The following is a 19,178-nucleotide window of genomic DNA, read 5'->3' as shown; positions in this document are numbered from 1 at the left end:
GTCCACTTTATCAAGACGCCCTGTGAGGACGACAGATGGGAACACAGTAGACTCAACCTTTCAATCTTTTTGGAAAACTGCATGGAATTGTGCCTTCTTTGTAAATGTTTGTGGACTTGATTGCACAGATACTATTTAAACTGATCTGAGCTGGATGATGACATCATTGAACTCAATCATGAACTGCCTTTCTGCATTATTGACACACTATTTTCCTGTTTAAGGCTGTTCAGTTGCTTTGTTACAATCTGTACTGTTAAAACCGCTATATAAATAAAGGTGACTCGACTTGTAAATTAATCCGTAGTATAGGTGGGCGGAGCTAAACAGGCAGCGGTGTAGAATCTATGGGCGGAGCTAAACAGGCAGCAGTGTAGAAAGTGATGAGTTCTGAAACTTACAGAATGCTTTTAATAGCACAATGACCTCTTATGTTAAAAGCTTAGGGGAATTTTGTTTTCTCAATTCATGACCACTTTAATGAGAAATAATTTATAAAAGATTAAATAATATCTGTGCCACTTTCCATAAACAGGGTACAAACTGATGTCCCTTTACAGTTTTTAAAGCATAAAAGGTACCCTATGTTCTTTAGAGAGAAAACTGCTAGATAAACTACATTATATAAAATATAGTGTGGGAGTCATTCGAAACACAATTATGTTGCTTCCGTCCTCATTATAAACTGTTGTTCTGTCTACTTTGGAGAAAGACACGAGGATGCTGGAACATGATGAAGGTGAATAAATGATGATAGAACTTTCATTCTGGGTTTACTAAAATAAGCCAGAAGCAGGAAAATTAGCTAGTTTAAAACTAGCCTTGAATAAGGATTATGACATCACTTTCTGCAATCCAATCTTTGATCAAACAAATGTCAAAAAAAAAAAAAAAAAGTGTCTTTTTTTTTCAAGATGTTTAGGACTTTAATTCCCATTTTGTACCCTATTTGTGGAAACACTTTCCAGTGACAAAAAAACAGTAAAAAGTTATATTTTGAACTACATTAGAAGTCTATGGTTTGTCCTCGTTGAGCTGAAGAGCAGACGCAGCAGAGACGCAGACGCGAGTCTTACCTGATCCAGTCGAGTCTGACGGCAGGGAAACGAGAAGGTGAAGCCCAGAGGCAGCGACGCTCCCTTCATACCCATATACTCCAGGAAGTCAGCAATACAGTGCACGATGTGATCAAATAACTGCAGACCACCATTCACACACACACACACAGCACAGGGGAAGACAAAGGATCATTCATGTACTTATCAAAATGAGCTCAACAGCATTATCACTGAAAACCTACAGAGTACAAGAAAAAAAAAATTTAAAAAAAAAATACGATCCAGCATGTGGATGGTGCAGGGCGTACCTCCTCGCCGGTGCCCTGGGTAATGTCTGGGGGGATTGTGTAGATCTTATTATGCATCTCCACGCTCCGTCTTTTCCCACTTCGAACACGCACCAGGAGCACCCTGAAGTTTGTGCCGCCCAGATCCAGAGCCAGGAAGTCACCACGCTCTGCAGAACATTCACAAGAGATTCAGAGACCAGAACACACACGCTCTCTCACACACACACACACACACACACACACACACACACACACACACACACACCAATCAACTCTCTCTGGGATGTTTTGGAACGGTCTGCTATGGAGGGGTAATTGATTTGTCTCTCAAACTCCAGATTATCTTTTTTTGCCCTACATTGGTCAGTAGAGTTTATAATTCTATTTAGATCAGTCACATTCTTGTGTTGATTCTCCATCTCTCGTGTGCTTTAGCTTCATCAGTGCACTGACAACGGGCTTCAAGATCAGAATTTGTAAACGTGGAAATAAAGTTTTAGAATAAAAAAAAAAGGAAAGAAAAGAAACTATGTAAAATAAGAATACATAGGTTATTCTCTTCAAGACTGCATGTATTGGATAAAAACTAAAACATGTTTTCAAATTGATTGTATTCCTGTTAGAGCACATAAGTATATTTAAATTGCCTGTGGCAAAAAAAAAAAAAAAAAACACATCTAACGGTTGATGTATGGCTCATAAATTGAATGTGAGAGATAAAAATGTTTCATCGAATGAAGGAAACCCATTACAGCTGCATGTGATGAAGCATGTACTGCAGGATAATGTGAAAAACTGGATCGCTTCCTTTGCAATCAATAAAGGAGTTTACACAGAAAGCATTATGTTATTTTCAGCAGCATCTTCAAAGTCACATGATCCTTTAGATCCTTCATTTCTTATTATTGCATGTATGAATGTTTGTAGATATAGATAGATAGACAGAGATCCACACACATGCATGCACACACATACGTAATATATACTTGATGTTTTTCTCTGCCTACAAAAAAATAACAAATAAGATCTGCATGAAAAACATTCTCAGAAATTGTCATCATTTTAAGCAAGCTTGAATCAAGATATGATGCATTATGCACAGCAATTTATATTCCAACACTTCCCTCCAGATCCTCCTTGATTTTTTGGCCAAGATGAAATGACATTTTATTTTGCCTGCAATTCATCCCCATTTGTGATCTGATCTTCAAAGCGGTTACTGTGATTTGTTTCCATGAAGTATGCAAGCAAACATTTATGCAGATGTTTTCATACAACATTTCATAGTGCAACACAACATCTGTCAATGTGTTTGAAACAGGATCGAAAAACTGATGCACAGCTTGTGAAGGGAGGAAAGAAGGGAGGGAGGAAGAGAGGAAGGAAGAGAGGAAGGAAGAGAAAAGAAGGAAGGAAGGGAGGAAGGAAGGAAGGAAGGGAGGAAGGGAGGAAGAGAGAAAGGAAGAGAGGAAGAGAGGAAGGAAGGAAGGAAGGGAGGAAGAGAAAAGAAGGAAGGAAGGGAGGAATGAAAGGAGGAAAAAAGGAAGGGAGGAAGGAAGGGAGGAAGGAAGGAAGGGAGGAAGAGAAAAGAAGGAAGGGAGGGAGGAAGGGAGGAAAAAAGGAAGGGAGGAAGGAAGGAAGAAAGGAAGGAAGGGAGGAAGAGAGAAAGGAAGGAAGGAAGGAAGGGAGGGAGGAAGGAAGAAAGGAAGGGAGGAAGGGAGGAAGGGAGGAAGAGAGAAAGGAAGGGAGGAAGGAAGGAAAAAGTAAGGGAGTAAGGAAGGGAGGAAGAAAGGAAGGGAGGAAGAGAGAAAGGAAGGAAAGAAGGAAAAAAGGAAGGGAGGAAGGAAGGGAGGAAGAAAGAGAGGGAGGAAGAGAGAAAGGAAGGAAGGAAGGAAAAAAAACACTGCTTTGGTAGATGATGGAATTAAACAAAAGACCATTTTCTTTCTGGGTCGACTAAAGTAAGTCAAGCTTGTGTTTCTCAGTCTGACCTGTTCCATCCGGCGTGGAGCGCACGAAGGTGGGCAGCATTTTGAGCGCAGCCTCTGCGTTTGTTTCTTTCGCCAGGCCTCGCTTCATCTGCTCCTCCATCCTTCTCTTCACCTCCAGCAGCTGATCTCGATCGAGTCGGAGGCCGTCGAGGATACGCTGGCGCTCTGCATGCTGCTTCGCCAGTCGATACGCCACCGCAGTGACCATCGCTGCCCCTTTACCGCTGCCATCCTCCGAGCGCAGGAAACGCACATCACAGTCCGGCACCAGTAACCGCACCATCTTATTCAGTCGCCGGGCAAACCTGGAGAAACAGGAGAACAAACCAGTGAGGGAGAGAGGAAAGGGCCCAAAAACAAAGAAAAAACAAATATGGAAAAGGTGGATGATGCACAAAAGAAGAAAGAAAGCATGCAGAAAATAAATTAGTTTTAATACAATAGGAGGTTGCATGCTGCTACATTCAAAGATCTGAGAATCATTTCTCTGGGAGGTGATACAATAACTGTAATTGTAGTTTGGTAGGTGAAAATAAAATGGTTATTAAAAAAAAGTCTAATAAATGATCAAATAAAATAAATGCTGGGCAACGATGAATTTGGCATTAATTGCATCCAAAATATAAGTTGTGTACATAATAAATATACATAGCACACACACGTATTATGTACATATAAAAGACACACACATACAGTATATATTTTGAAAATATTTACTTAAATATATAATTAATATTAATATAATTTATATATTATATAGATATATATTTCATATAGAAACAACATTTTTCAATATACATGCATGTTTTTGTATTTATATATACACATAATAAACATACACAGCACACACACACATACATATATATATATATATATATAATGTACACAAAAACTTTTATTTTGGATGCTATTAATTGCAATCAATTGTGGCTCAGCACAAAAAATAAATAAATAAAATAAAATAAAATGTAAATAAATGTGAAAAAAATATATAAATAAAATGAATAAAAAATGAAAAGGAGTTATTTTCAGATCGTATGATTTAATAACTCATTTAAATTTGTAGAAGCACATGAAACTGGAATGAAAATAGATTGCTTGGGGGTATATTTAAATTGCCTGCGTCAAAAAAAAAAAATATTGTATATATGGCTCATAAATTAAATGTGAGAGATGAAAATGTTTAATCTGATGAAGGAAAATCATTACAGCTGCATGTGATGGAAGCATGTACTGCAGGATAATGTGAAAAACTGCATCGTTTCCATTGCAGTCAATAAAGGAGTTTACACTCCGAGCTTTACGTCTGATGTAGATACACACGTCAGACATCGCAGTCTCTTGTTATTGTTGACTTCGTCTTGGAAAAACGTTGTCAGAGCTAATCTAGTTGTAATGTTTGCTCTCCATCTGCATTCAGCTCATGCTGAAATCGTTCATATTCCTGATGATTCACAATGTAACAAACTCAGAAAATAATATTTGCTTCTAGATACAAGCGCCACAGAAACGTGTCACAGCCTGAATGAAGCTGAACACATACACAGCCAATCAGCATCTACATCAACATTTCTGAGAACTCCGTATCTACAGGAAATGTTGAGCGCGTGATCCGTTTCTCTGAATGCATGCATTAACACCCGGTGAATCCAGCGGTGTCGGATTAAAATAGTACAACTAATTAGAGGTGATGCTTGCATACAGACTTCATTTCATCAGATATAAGCCATGCAAATAAATGCTCTGTGCAACACCAAGCTAGTTGTTATTAAAAGGTATTGTTACATAATTGCTGGACTCAAAAACAAAATACATGCAATATTAGATAAATAGTAGCCAACATCTCAAGTGTATCAAATATAATAATTCATTAAATTATAAAAATGTTTTAAAATGGATAAAAATGCACTAAAATACTATTTTATTTGTTTAGCTGCATGTCATGTGACCATTAAGCAACACCAGAGAACCATGAACATGCAAATGTGATATTATTATTAAATATATTTATTTTAAAATCAAAGGGATACTTCAAGTAAAAATATTTCGTGAAAAATGAAAAAAAAAGTTTTGGAATGTGTGCATTTTAAATGTCTGAAAGACAAAAGCTTTACAAAAACAGTATTAGTTAAATAACCTACAGAGTAGTAATTCATATAAAAACTAACATGTTCATCAGTAGTTGATGCAATGGTGATCAAGTTGAAAATGATCATTTTTAAAAATCTATATTCAAATGGTTATTGTAAATAATAGATAGTATCACTGCAACTTTGGATCAAATAAATGCAGACGATGCTGTGAAGCAGACCCTGGCTGTGGATCTAGACTCACTGCGGGTGGTTCTTGTAGACGGATCCGTCGACGCCGACTGTGGTGCGCAGTTTCTCTGTGGCTTTGTTATCCCGGATCTGCCTCAGGACGGCTGCGAGCGAAGCGGCACAGAGATGAGCTGCTCGTGTGGAGACGATCTGACACACTCTCTGTGTGATGGCGCAGTCCTCCGGAGACGGATCCAGACCCAGACCTCTCAAAACCTGCTCCGCACTCAGCAGACCCTCGCTGCTCCTGCAGCACACACACCACAGGATGCTCATCAACATCACATCACTCTTGTGCAGTTACCACACGCTTTCATACAGAACCACTGACACACATTTTTTACCAGTGTGTGGGGAATCGAACCAACAACCTTTTGCACTGCTAATGCAATGCTCTACCACTGAGCCACAGGAACAAGAAACCGTTCACTTTCACATGTGTCTTAGACAGTTTTATCACTCCAAAGTCTGGGGTCAGAAAAATCTTTTTAAAAAAACATTTTATATATTTATGTAATTATGTGTGTAATTCAACACATATAATTTTTATAATTTTTTTATTATTAAAACAAACAATTTTTCACTATATCACTGATTTTGTACTATTATTATTTTATTATTTTTCATTATTTTTATTTATTTATTTTGTATTTGTGATGAAATAAACATATCCTTTTTAAAAATTCTTACAAAAAAAACAAAACACCTAACTTCAAAGAATTTCTTTGCACAAAATAATATTAATAATATTAGTAACAATACAAATAAAAGCATTTAGGTTATTTATAGACATTTTTCAATCTGAAAACTAGCAGAAAGTACCATGTTTTTGAAAAGATACTCAGATATAATTTCATGGATATTCAGACTTTAGTATTATGGTATACAGCAGAAAATCATTGTTGACTCTTGAAGTAGGCAATTAATTCAACATGTTTAACTCACTGCTGCGTATCAGAGTATCAGCGAAGCAAACAGCCAATTATAATAATTACATGTAAGCCTGTTATTTTCCCTTGGAACTGAAAGCATTTACGCATTATTTTTTGGAAAGATTCAAGAATGATTACATATTTTATCATTTAATATTAAACAGACAGCCTAGAATATAATATTACACGTATGCATCAGTGTCTCATCAGTGGATGCTCTGCAGTGAATGGGTGCCGTCAGAATGAGAGTCTGATAAAAACATCACAATAATCCGTTTGTTTCATCTTTTGTCTTCTCCAGATGTTCACTGATGGACTGGAGTGCTGTGGACTCTCATTCTGACGGCACCCATTCACTGCAGAGCATCCCTTGATGAGACACTGATGCAATGACACATTTGTACAATCACAAGAAACCCAAATGCACAGAAAGGTACTGACTTATTATTTTCGATGTCAGAGATGAAGGCGGTCTGGAAGTGGCCAGTGGTGAGCAGATCTGGAGTGATGTGTCCCTGGAAGAGCAGGTCTTCTTTGGCCATCTTCACCAGGATCAGTCTGACCAGCTCACCCATGTACATCCCACTGATCATCTTCTCAAACCTGCGGTCCAACAGAGCATGCAACCCATGAACCAGAGCCAGGAGATCAACAAGGAGAAAAACATTGCATACTGCTAGAAATACACTGAAAAGAGTATAGCTCATATTTTGCTTTAGTGTACAACGCTGAAAACACAGCTGTTCTTCTTCTGTTCAGTCTAAGCATTCATGTCTCCGGGAGCTGATTATGAGAGAGAACAATAACACAGACTCGCAATTAAATGAAACTGCGCATCCCTCCTGACCTTCTGAAAGCGAGAGAAAAGCGTGTGCATGTGCAAATCGACAACAAGCACTCGAGGCATGATGGGATTTGATTACAGTTCTGCATTTCCCCGAGCAGCTTCTTAAACGAAAGCACCTGTGGAGTCACGATGACTGGAGTCATAATGATTCTTCCTGACATTGTTCACACGTGGTGACGACCTCGTTAGCTAACTGTGTAGTGGACACAGCGGCCCTCACCACCGGACTCCATCGGTCACTCACAGCTGTTTTCCAGGGTTGAGGGAGCCGGCGTCGATCTCTCGGTCGAACTCGGTGCGGATGTCGTCTAATGCACCGTCGTCACCGAACGCTCCCCACTCCATGTTCACACACATACGGCCTTCATCTCCGTCCACCAGCTCCAGGTGACGCATCTCCTCCATGTAGCACGCATTGGTGCCCGTCCCTGGAAAAACACACACATCCGATCGGTTTGCATTGAAGATTCCTGGGAATTCTGCTTGATGTTGCATGCAAACACAACTGCACCCACTGCACAAATGTTTCATGCATGCTACTTTAAGGTGTTGCAATGTAACTATACATTTAAGTACATGTACTTACTATATGATCAGAGTTACTGTGATGTAATTATGCGAATCAATACCTCCTCTTTTAACAGTTTGATGTAGAATTAAGAGATCTGATATATAAGCTTGTGCAGCTGCATTAAATATGTATGCAGGGGGTTTGATATCTCTACAGTGCTATGTTGAATCCTACACTGTCGACGCTAACGACTCGTGTCTCAAAGGTGTGGGATATTTTTAGTGCTTTGTCTACAATGCAATCAGTTCTGTTAATATTCTACAGCAGATGCAAATGCACACGGACTAATAACGCAAACATCCTTCAGTGCAGATCCTTGTTGAAACTCCAGTCTGTTGGTTTTAAAGCACTGTGTAAAGAACACAACGCCACAGATTCCTTCAGATCCTACAACACAGTGTTGAGATGTGCAGGGAATAGACTTCATTACAGCTTCATGCTCAGTGGTCTGGCTCAGTGGGAAATGGCAGAATAAGCTTGTTTTATTAGCGCAGATCCCAGGAAAGCCTTCTGGAGTCTCTCAACACCGTCCAAATAAACCAGCTGCACTCAGCTATACTGGATTTACCCATTCAGTTCCTATTATTCACTAAATATCAACTTAATAAACATTGTATTTACACATTATACACTTCATTTTGGTATTAAAACGCATTTATAATATTGACATTTTTTAGGTTTTCTTATAAAATTGTATAAAAATGTATTACATTTAATGTAATTTATTCCTGTGGAAATTTTTGATACATTCTGATGATTTCCAACAATAGTTTTTGTGGACATTATCAGAAATGTTAAGAAATTAATAGTAAAAAAAATATATATTTTTTTTATTTCTGATAATTTTATATATATATATATATATATATATATATATATATATATATATATATATATATATATAATTAATAGTAAAAAAAATATATATTTTTTTTAATTTCTGATAATTATATATATATATATATATATATATATATATATATATATATATATATATATATATATATATATATATATATATATATATATAATATTATACATACAAATAACTTTGAAATGGAAATAATCAGAAATTATAAAAGAAAGATTTTTTATTTATTAATTTCTTTTATTAATTTTTGATATATATCTAAATTATTCACATGTGTTATAACAAGTCTCTATTAGCCTAATGCAGTACACAAGCATGTGTTTGGTATTGTTTTGTTTTTTAAATAGAAATAAATAAAAAGAAATCCGATAGAATAGATAAAGAATAGAGCAAGCAAGTTTAACTTTTTTTATGTATTAATTGTATAATTAATAAAAACTAAACAAATAGATAGAATAAAAAAAAGATTGAGAAGCTAGTGTTAGTTTTTATATATATATATATATATAAAGAAAGAAACGAGCAGTTAGTAAATGAATAGTGCGCAAATCTAAAAGTGGCAAGTTTTTTTTAAAGAATAGAATTAGAATAGAGTGTGCTAGAGTTATAGTGCCAAATACAGATGGAAGATGTGATTTCAGCTGATTCTTGAAGATGGCTAAGGACTCAGAAGAATATATTTTTTAATAGCCATAATTTTGAATTTCTTTCCAAAAGAGAAAGCAGTTTTCCCTCTGAAATGCTCTTTGATTTCCACTTACAACTATAACTGTATCTCAGTATTTGTCATCTAATGTGAGAGAGAGTTAGAATCATGGAGAAATCAGAGACAGATCAAGTTGATCTGCTCTAGCGTCTCTGAGAACAGGAATCACAACACTTCCTTCAGACTAGAAACGGCTGTAATGTGTGCTCTAATATTCCCAGAAGGCCTCTCTCACACACACACACACACACACACACACACACACACACTCACCGATGATGAGGCCGATCTCACAGTGATGGTCATCATAGCCACAGGTCATCATGGTGCCGACCGTGTCATTGATCACGGCCACGATGTCGATGTCAAAATCCTGCCGAGACAAGCATGCGTACACATTACATTTCTATTCTTTTTCATTGATCTAAATGTAAAAGCAGGACACTCACCCCTCGGCTCTTAATGGCTTTTCTCAACAGACCCACAACATCTCTCCCCTCCACTCCACTCGCCTTGAACCCTTTGGTCCAGGACACCAGAATACTCTGAACAGACACCAGACCGACCACAGAAACATGAACCTCTCACACAACAGCTGCTCAGTTTAGTCTCGCTTTCTTTTAACGGTTCCCATCTCACCTCGTCCAGTTTGGTCTGCTGACAAGGGAATGAAAAGGTGAAGCCGAGAGGAAGCTTCTTGTCTTTGATGCCCAGTTTGTCAAGGAAATTCGCCAAGCATTCAGCGATGTGATTGAAGAGCTGGACACACAGAGAGAAAACACACCATTTAACTTAGGATTCATTACAATTAAAAGAGCTGGTCAGAAGTTCAGGTTCAAAAACAGAAGATATCAAGTGCAACCCTAATAAGATGCATGCATTTCATCCTAAGCATGTATGGATCTAAAGTGTTCAAGCTGTGATCGAGTGCATTAAAACAGAAACACGATGCACGGTGTGTTCATTCATTCATCAACATCAGCAATGATAACGAGTTATGAGAGAAACATTAAACCCTTTAATTACTTCACTCTCTTATTAAACAACTGCACAGCGCACAGAGTTCATTAACGGTCAAGTTTGTAATGAAGAAGGCGCTCACTGTACGTCTTTCTATTATTAAACACAGTGACAGTGATGAACCACGGCTACAAGATGAAGTTATTTATAATGCATAATTAAACTTCTCCCATAAATACAGCGGCTCTCATTTAACTGTGTGTGTGGAAACTGTTTATGCAAAACGTTCCTCATTTACTGGTGATATTCTGACACAGATGTTATTTTTAATTTCGGCTGGCTGCAGAAACTTCTCTAAACCAAATCTTCTTCGTCTACGGGTTTGGAACAAGATCAGAGTGAGTGAATGATTTCTGGGTGAACTGTCTCTTTAAATATGAATGAATCAAGATGATTTCTGCAGCCTGAGGCAGGTTAAACCTAAATATATTCGGTGAACACTGAAGAAGGAGAAGCCAAACCTCCGTCCCGCTGCCTCTCATGATGTTCTCTGGAATAGCGTAGATCTGGTTCTCCATCTCCACCGTCTGCTTCCCGTTACTGGACACCCTAACCAGCAGAACACGGAAATTGGTTCCTCCCAGGTCCAGAGCCAGGAAGTCTCCCGTTTCTACAAACCAAACCAATCCAAAGCAAATTCATCTCAGAAGAAGCAAAAATCTGTTTTCCCTTGTCATAAACACAACAGCTCTGTAATAGCAGTGGAAAGACCGGTTTTATACATTAAACCTGTTAAAGAGAGCACAGAAGATGATTGCAAAGCACGTAGAATGCAATTTAGGGCACTGATTTTATATTCTGGGCTTGCATGAATCGTTGGCATCATGAAGGTGTAGCTATACTAAATTTGGTCTTTTAATGCGTTGATGCATTAAGTCACGTTTAGCATAATGATGAACATGTGCTTCATGTGGTAACATCTAAATTAATGAACTTTATGTTCAAATGCTACTCTGAGGAACAAAACCAGTCTTAAGTCGCTGGGATATTTGTAGCAATAGCTTAAAAAAAGTAAAAAAAAAAAAGTAAAAAGAAAAAATTAAATAATTAAATAAATAAATATAAATATAAATATAAATATATATATATATATATATAAAATTAAATTAAGTCAAAAGTTAGACATCTGAAAAATAATTTTAAAAAAAGAGACCCGAAATATCCACTCGACGAGAATCTTATTTTATTTATTTTCTGACTGACTGTTGACTTGACTTCAGTAATGTCTGAACTATAGTTCTGAACTATATTTATTCAGGCCGGGCTAGTGAATGTTTGGCAGTGCATTTTATTATTTACTTTTTTTATATGCAGAGCCACTTCCCAACAAAATCATCCATTAGCTTTAAAAATGATTCATTCTTTCCAAAGAATCTATTAAGTCATTTGGTGGAAACTGTATTTTTTTTTCATATTTTAGTTTATTGTGAAATAAAAGGAATATGACAATGTCAGTTCCCCCATTGCTGAACACACACACACACACACACACACACACACACTATGATCCATGTTTAAAGAGGTGTTCCTGCACAGTTTCTTCTCCTGACGTTACGATGTTTAATGCAGTGACCTCTCTGTGTTCATGTGGTTTCTGAACAATCATAAGCGGTTTGTGATCATGAACTAATCTGCTTCGATTTACAAGTTAAAAGTCTTGTGAGAGTAGAGAGGAAGTTCAGACTTGTGTAAGCTCACAGTGAGGTTATAATTGTGCGTTCTCATCGTGACGTGACTTCTGAAGAACACTTATCTTTGCACAACACTCTTGACTTTCAGAAATCACTTGTTCAAATAATGAGGCGAGAACTCCTCACTTGTTTTCCAGAACAACAAACAATGGTTCTGTGGTGAAGTTAATATTACAGGAAAACAAAAGGTCATTTCTACATGAAAATGTTAGTTTCACTTCTATTTTAAAAAACTAGGTATATTCCATACCTGCACTCAATTAAAGCTCATAGAGGTTAAAGTGTACAAATAAACCTTATAAAGTTTAGTGACTGTTCTGATACTGGTGTTCCCATCATGCACTCGGGCATGAATCATTAATAAGGTGGATTTTTCTGACTGTTTTCCAGCTGTATTTACACGGTTTTATTGTTGCTTTTGATGTTAGGTTTAATAACTAGCGACTTTTTACATCTGGAGTTTATTTTCTCCTCAAAATGACACATTTGTGCTCAAAAGTGAACAATGTTTCATCATCATGTATTTTGAATTTGTAAAGAAAAAAAATTATTGTAAATTGTTACATATATTTAACTTATTTACTTAATGAAGATAATATAATACATGTCATGTCATTATATATATATATATATATATATATGAAATTGTATATAATTATGTAATATTTACTTCAATAGTTCAATAGGAAGTGCACTGTATAGAGCAGAAGCAATACAATTTACTTAAAATGTGTTGGTGCAAATTGTTATGAAGTAAATCCTACAAGTTATATTTTTTAGTCCAGGCATCATACATGCAACCAAATTTAACAAGTGTATTCTCATAATTTACTGAGTTTATTCTCAATATTTTATTGCAACTTTTTTTCTCTTGAAATTTTATGAACTTTCTTCATCATTTAATGATTAACAATTTAATTATTTTTTCCTTTTTTCTCGTAATTCAATTACTTTTGTTGTGATTTATTGAGTTTAATCTCATTTTTAAATAAATCAGTTGAACAAACCTCTGAATAAAACCTTCTCTATTTACATTAAAAACAATCTAATAAAATATGCTTCACAATCATTTTAGTTTGGCAGATAATTCATGATGGTGGTTCTTCACCTTTTACATTATATCCATGTGTAAGTCTTGTATGGCCAAAAATACACCTTGTATTTTAAAATCAACATCGTGATACCTAGATTCAAAATGAGCAAAAAATAAATAAAATAATAAAATAATAAAACATGCATCCCATTCCATCTGTCACATGTCATTAATATAAGAGTTTATCACAGGTTTAAGAATGTTTTAGGAGAGGAAATCTACAAGCATTGTTGAATGTGAAAGTAAAAGTTAAGTCCCTGAGCAGGAGGTGATGGCAAACATCCATCTGGACTCATTCGTGAGTCACTTCCCAGCAGCGTTCGGTGGCTCACGCCCAGGTGACGCGTCTCTGTGTGATCGCATTCTCTCCAGGAACCAGAATACAGTTCATCTTCTCACACTCTGCTTGAGACGGTGTCTGATCCCCCGTGAACACACACACACACACACACACCTGGAGAGCTGGATCAATCATCTCTTCATCTCTCAACACACAGAAACACTACACTTCTAGGACAGAACGATATGTGCCTCACAGGAAGCTGACAACAATACACTTCCTCTCGACTTGACCTGCATCCAACCAGATTCCCACAGGATGCGAACGCTCCCAAATTCACAATATTTTACACACATGCTCAGTAATATGAGAATTTAAAGTATTTTGAACAGTGCTGGGCAACCATTAATCACGATTAATCGCATGCAAAATAAAAAAGTTTTTTATACACACATAAATGAATACACACATATGCATGTATATATTTAGGAAAATATCAAATAAAAAAGGTTCACCTGAGAGAACAGTTCATGCACACTACACAACAGTGTTGAGAACAGTGAAGCTCGAGCATTATTTTGTTTGCAGGTTTCTTCTCCTGTCAAATGCCCTGAAATGCAATGAATGCAGCTCAATTGGGCCACTTTCTGAAAATTGAGCTTAAAGTGGCCTATTTGATCTGAAATCATCCTCCGTTTCTGAGAGCGGTTTACTGTGCAGATGTGATTTGGGATGGTGAATGATGTCATGTCCTCACCTGTGCCGTCCGGGGTGGAGCGGACGAAGGTGGGCAGCATCTTGACCGCTGCGGTGGGGTTGGTGTCTCGACCCAGTCCTTTATCCATCTCCCTCCGGAAGCGCTTGGACACATCCATCAGGTTCTCATTGGACAGACGCATGTGATACAGATACTTATCCACCTGAAAACACACGTGAAGGGTGAGCTTCTCCTCCGTCCCAGAGCTCACTGGTAAATCAGTTTCACATTCTAGAATATTAAACCAAATTAAACTATGGAACAGACTTAATTTTGTAGCAAAAGGGCTAAAACACACTACAAGGCCGAAGTTTTTGAACAGTATGATTATTAATGTTTTTAAAGAAGTCTGCATTTATTTGATTCAAAGTACAGCAAAAGCTGTAATATTGTGAAATATTTTTACTATTTAAAATAACTGCTTTCTATTGTAATATAATGTAAAGTGTAATGTATTTCTGTGATGCTCCGCTGTATTTTCAGCTTCATTCCTCCAGTCTTCAGTGTCACATGATCTTCAGAAATCATCTCATTTTTGTTGAAAACAGTAGTAGAATTTTTCATGTCTTTGATGAATAGTAAGTTCAGAAGAACAGTATTTATATAAATAGAAATAATTTTGTAACATTATAAATGTCCTTATCACTTTATCAATTTAAAGCATTCTTTCTAAATACAAATATTAATTTCTATAATTTCCTTCCCAAAAATAAAATGACACGGACTCCAAGCTTTTGAACAAAAGCTTTTTATTTAAGATAAATGCTGATCTTTGGATCTTTCTGTTCAATATATATATATTAATCAAAATATTGCTAATAATCAGAAATGTTTCTTGAGCAGTAAATCATCATATTATTCTGATTTCTGAAGATCATGTGACACTGAAGACTGGAGGAATGATGCTGAAAATACAGCGGAGCATCACAGGAATACATTACAGCTTTAACACAGATTCACACAGAACACAGTTATTTAACATAGTAAAACTATTTCACAATGTTACAGCTGTACTTTAGATCAAATAAATGCAGGCTTGGTGAACAGAAGAAACTTCTTTATATTAAAGAAAAAAAAAATCGAAGTGTTCAAAATCTTTTGACTGGTAGCGTAGCTCAGCATAGAATAACAGGGTCAGAACAAGACGTAATGTTTTGTTCAAATGTAATCACACTGTCTGGCTCCGGCCTGCTTTTCTCTGAAGGTCAGTAGTAACCAGAAAACATCTGCTTATATTCTTACAGCCGCGATACAAGCGAAAGAATCTTTCACGAGAAGGGAAGCTGGAAGTTCCCCTGTAAGGTCAGATGAGGACATCAGAGAAGTTCCTGATTGCTGTTATACTCGATGAAGAAAGAGTAGAGGAAATGCAGTTCTTTCTCCGAGGTCTGCGGCAGAACGTTTCGGCTCAATAAAGCTTTGGTTCTGTTAAACAGCACATATTCAGCCAGCTACAGTCACACTATTCCATCTCAGCGGGACAAATGGTCAGTCTTGGGAAATACTCAGAACTACAGCGAGATGTGGAACATGAGAGGTTAACAAATCAACTTATGTTCCCTCCATAACAACCTGTGCAGCTGTGGTCAGTTCTGTTTAGGACTGAACTCTACACTGATTTCTACAGCAGCATCACGTTTCACCTGATTCTGACCCGACGCACGCAAGGCCAGACAGCACTTCACCGCAGCTCAAAAGCAATGCAGAAGAAAAGAGGATCGTTAAGAGGAAGCAAACTCTTTTCATTTCTCCACTCTAGAACTCAAGAGAAGTGTGTGATAACGTCAGGATCTGAAGGAGCTCGGAGTGTGTGCAGTGGATGATCAAAAAGGTCTTCATGTACAGACAAAACACTGCAGCATACATCAGCAGAGCTCAGAGCTTATACAACTACAAAACACTGATGAAACGCTCTAAAGGTCAGGGCTCTACTCGTACCTCAGAAAGCACGAATAAAAAAGAAAATTAAGTGCATGCAAGTGGCAAGCATTTGGCTCTTTTTCCCTTCATAAGAAATGATAAGTAACCGCGACATGTTTATCTCACACTCGCATGATGCATGATGTTTGGGAACACAAGATCACATGACCGTGTTTGTGTGAGACAGTTCTGGGAGGCAGTTATACCAAATCATTCGGATGACAGTCTTTGGCTCAAGCATTTCAGGAATATTAAAACAACATTTGAGAGATAGGTGCACTCTTAGTCCAATCACACGATCTGTTGATCTGCAAAGTCATCAAGTTATTTATCCAGCAAATGAGTTTCCATCGCTGTTTATCAACCTGGACTGAGCACGTACATCTCTTAACTCACTATTTGAAGTGTGTTGAGCACATCACAGCAAAAAAAGCAGAAGTCAGATATCGCCGCTTTAGTGTTAAACCGGTGTTTGTGAAGGTTAGTTTTGGAAAATCAATTACAAGTTAGACTTCTCATTACATTTTAAATAGTGTAACTTTCAATTACTTTAATAATGTAACTGATTACACCTGATTACTTTATCACTTTTATAGATTTCTAATGAATGTTTTCAACTGTTATTAATTTCCAAACATTGAATCCAAGCAGGGTTAACCTAACAGAAGAACTCAACACAATGACTTTCAGAATCATTCTTCACTTGAATTAAGATTATAATCATTTAACTTTGAGAACATTCTGATATTAAACACACACTTAAAACAATTAGATATAGTTTATGAAACTGTTTTTGAAATCAAATCTAAGCATAACTAAGATAGAAAACACTGGCATCTAACCTGTTAATCTTTAAAAAAAAAAATGTAATCTCGTATTTTAAAGCAGTCAGTGCAATTTGGGAAAGAAATAATCATATGTAGCCTCCTCTGAAATCGCTAACATCGTAATTTAATTACTTTTTTTTCTCTCAGCAACTCTTAACACATTACAGTTGCATTTATTTACTCATTAAATTTCCTCATTCTGTTACATGTAACTAGTTTCTCCCCAGCACTGGTTACAATGTATCCGGGGTCACTGAGGTCACGGTTTTGTTACAACTCGCGCGAAGAGGAGTGGCACGTGACTGGCAGGGCGTTAGAGTGTCAGGTTACCGTGGCAACGCTCCCTCGCGCGCTTAAGTTGCGTCGTGGCAGACAGGAAGTGCCATAAAAACTCGCCTGGCAAGTTTCTCAAATATCATTTTTGTGTTTACCATCAATGATTTTAAAGAGCATCGTTTCACACACAACGGCCAGATACATAACAGAAACAGACGCGAATATCATCCAAGGTTATCAGCTCTCAAACTACGTAGGCTCCTAAAAACCTCCTTTCTTTGAAACCGCGGAAACGGGTGACGCACGGAATCCAAGAGTCACGATGTCGGAGAATTAGAGATAGAAACTCAGTATAACGGAATAGGCTATTTATTGAACATCAGAGTCTGTTATCAGTATGATTATGCTGTTTTAACACCGACCTCTCTGACACGAACACACGTGTGTCTGGTCAAGGATGTCAAACACTTACAGTTTAATAACAGATCAACAACGATCTCCACTCATCCCTCGGCCTCATCGAGTCGATATACCGTGTTAAAGATTGATGCTGTATACTTACTTTCTGAACGTGGTCATGGTGGAGCTCGGTGAAATAGTACGCCAGTAAATGAGACGCGATCATCGTCTTCTGTCTGCTTTCAGAGGTCTCTTAAACTTCTTGAGTGTGCTGGATGTGTTCTCAAATGATTGTAAGTCACTTTTGGCGTGTGAGCATGTTCTTCAAGTTTCTTGAACTCGTGCTATCCGGGAAGATGATGCTGCGACATGACGTCACTATTAATTCCACCCACCGTCACCGAGATCCTTGCCGCTGATTGGACACGAAGAAGGCGTGTAAAACTTTAGCGACTTTGGAACGCCCCCACACTCAGACTCAGACAGCTACCACTATTAATATAAAATAGATATATTTTTACATTTATAAAATGTTGCGTGCTTTTAAGTACTTTTAAATAAAAGTTAATTTTATGTATTTTCAGGTTTTCACACGTATTGAGTTTATTTGATGTATTTAGGAATAAATGAATGCAGTTTATATTTTGGTCTAGACTGCAGCAAGATTAAGGCTTCATAGAAAACATGAAAATTGAGTTTTAACAAAAAAAAAATAATAATAATAATAATCTGTTAATCGGATAAGAAAAAGATACTTAATTCAAGGGGAAAATGTGTTTATTTTTTACCCCTTGGTTTTAAACATAAATTAACGTAATATTTATGTTTGTTTTTCAGAAAACAAGACTATCTTAAGTCATTTTTCTTCTCAAGTAGTTGTTTCTTGATTTAAGAATGGATATATATTTGTACTGGAAATAATAAGAAAACATTTTTTTTTTTTTATGTGAAGAATTTATAATTAATTCACTTCTCATCATTTAAATAATGCATACATTGTCTGTATAACTCGACCCAGTGTTCTGGAAGCTTGCGACTTTAAAACAAATTCCTTGTAACATACTTGGCTCTTTCTGACTTCTGACTGTGTGTCTGTGCAACTAGGCACGTCTCCTTTTGAGCCTATTACATAATTGCCAGCAATACTTTCATAATGACTATTTTTTCATTGCAGCACTGACTTGATTTCAAGAAAAACGCCTGTTTGAACTTTGTGTCCAAGGCATGGAAAAATAAGACCTTGAGTAAAGCCCATGAGTAATTGTGAATATGGGAGATATATTCTCTTGATTACTGTCCAGCAGACAGAGTTTGAGATCAATAATTGA

At 36.8% G+C, this 19,178-nt stretch overlaps 1 pseudogene; it reads right to left on the bottom strand.

The window, feature by feature from the left end:
* LOC113048751 (hexokinase-2-like) overlaps nt 1–18,225 on the bottom strand; it is a 24,698-nt pseudogene extending 6,473 nt beyond the window's left edge.
* Nucleotides 18,226–19,178: the final 953 nt, after the last annotated feature.

This window comes from Carassius auratus, chromosome 30 (assembly GCF_003368295.1).
Source record: "Carassius auratus strain Wakin chromosome 30, ASM336829v1, whole genome shotgun sequence".
Classification (NCBI taxonomy): domain Eukaryota; kingdom Metazoa; phylum Chordata; class Actinopteri; order Cypriniformes; family Cyprinidae; genus Carassius; species Carassius auratus.
The sequence above is the reverse complement of the archived record's forward strand: the minus strand, read 5'-3'. Positions and strand labels throughout refer to the sequence as shown.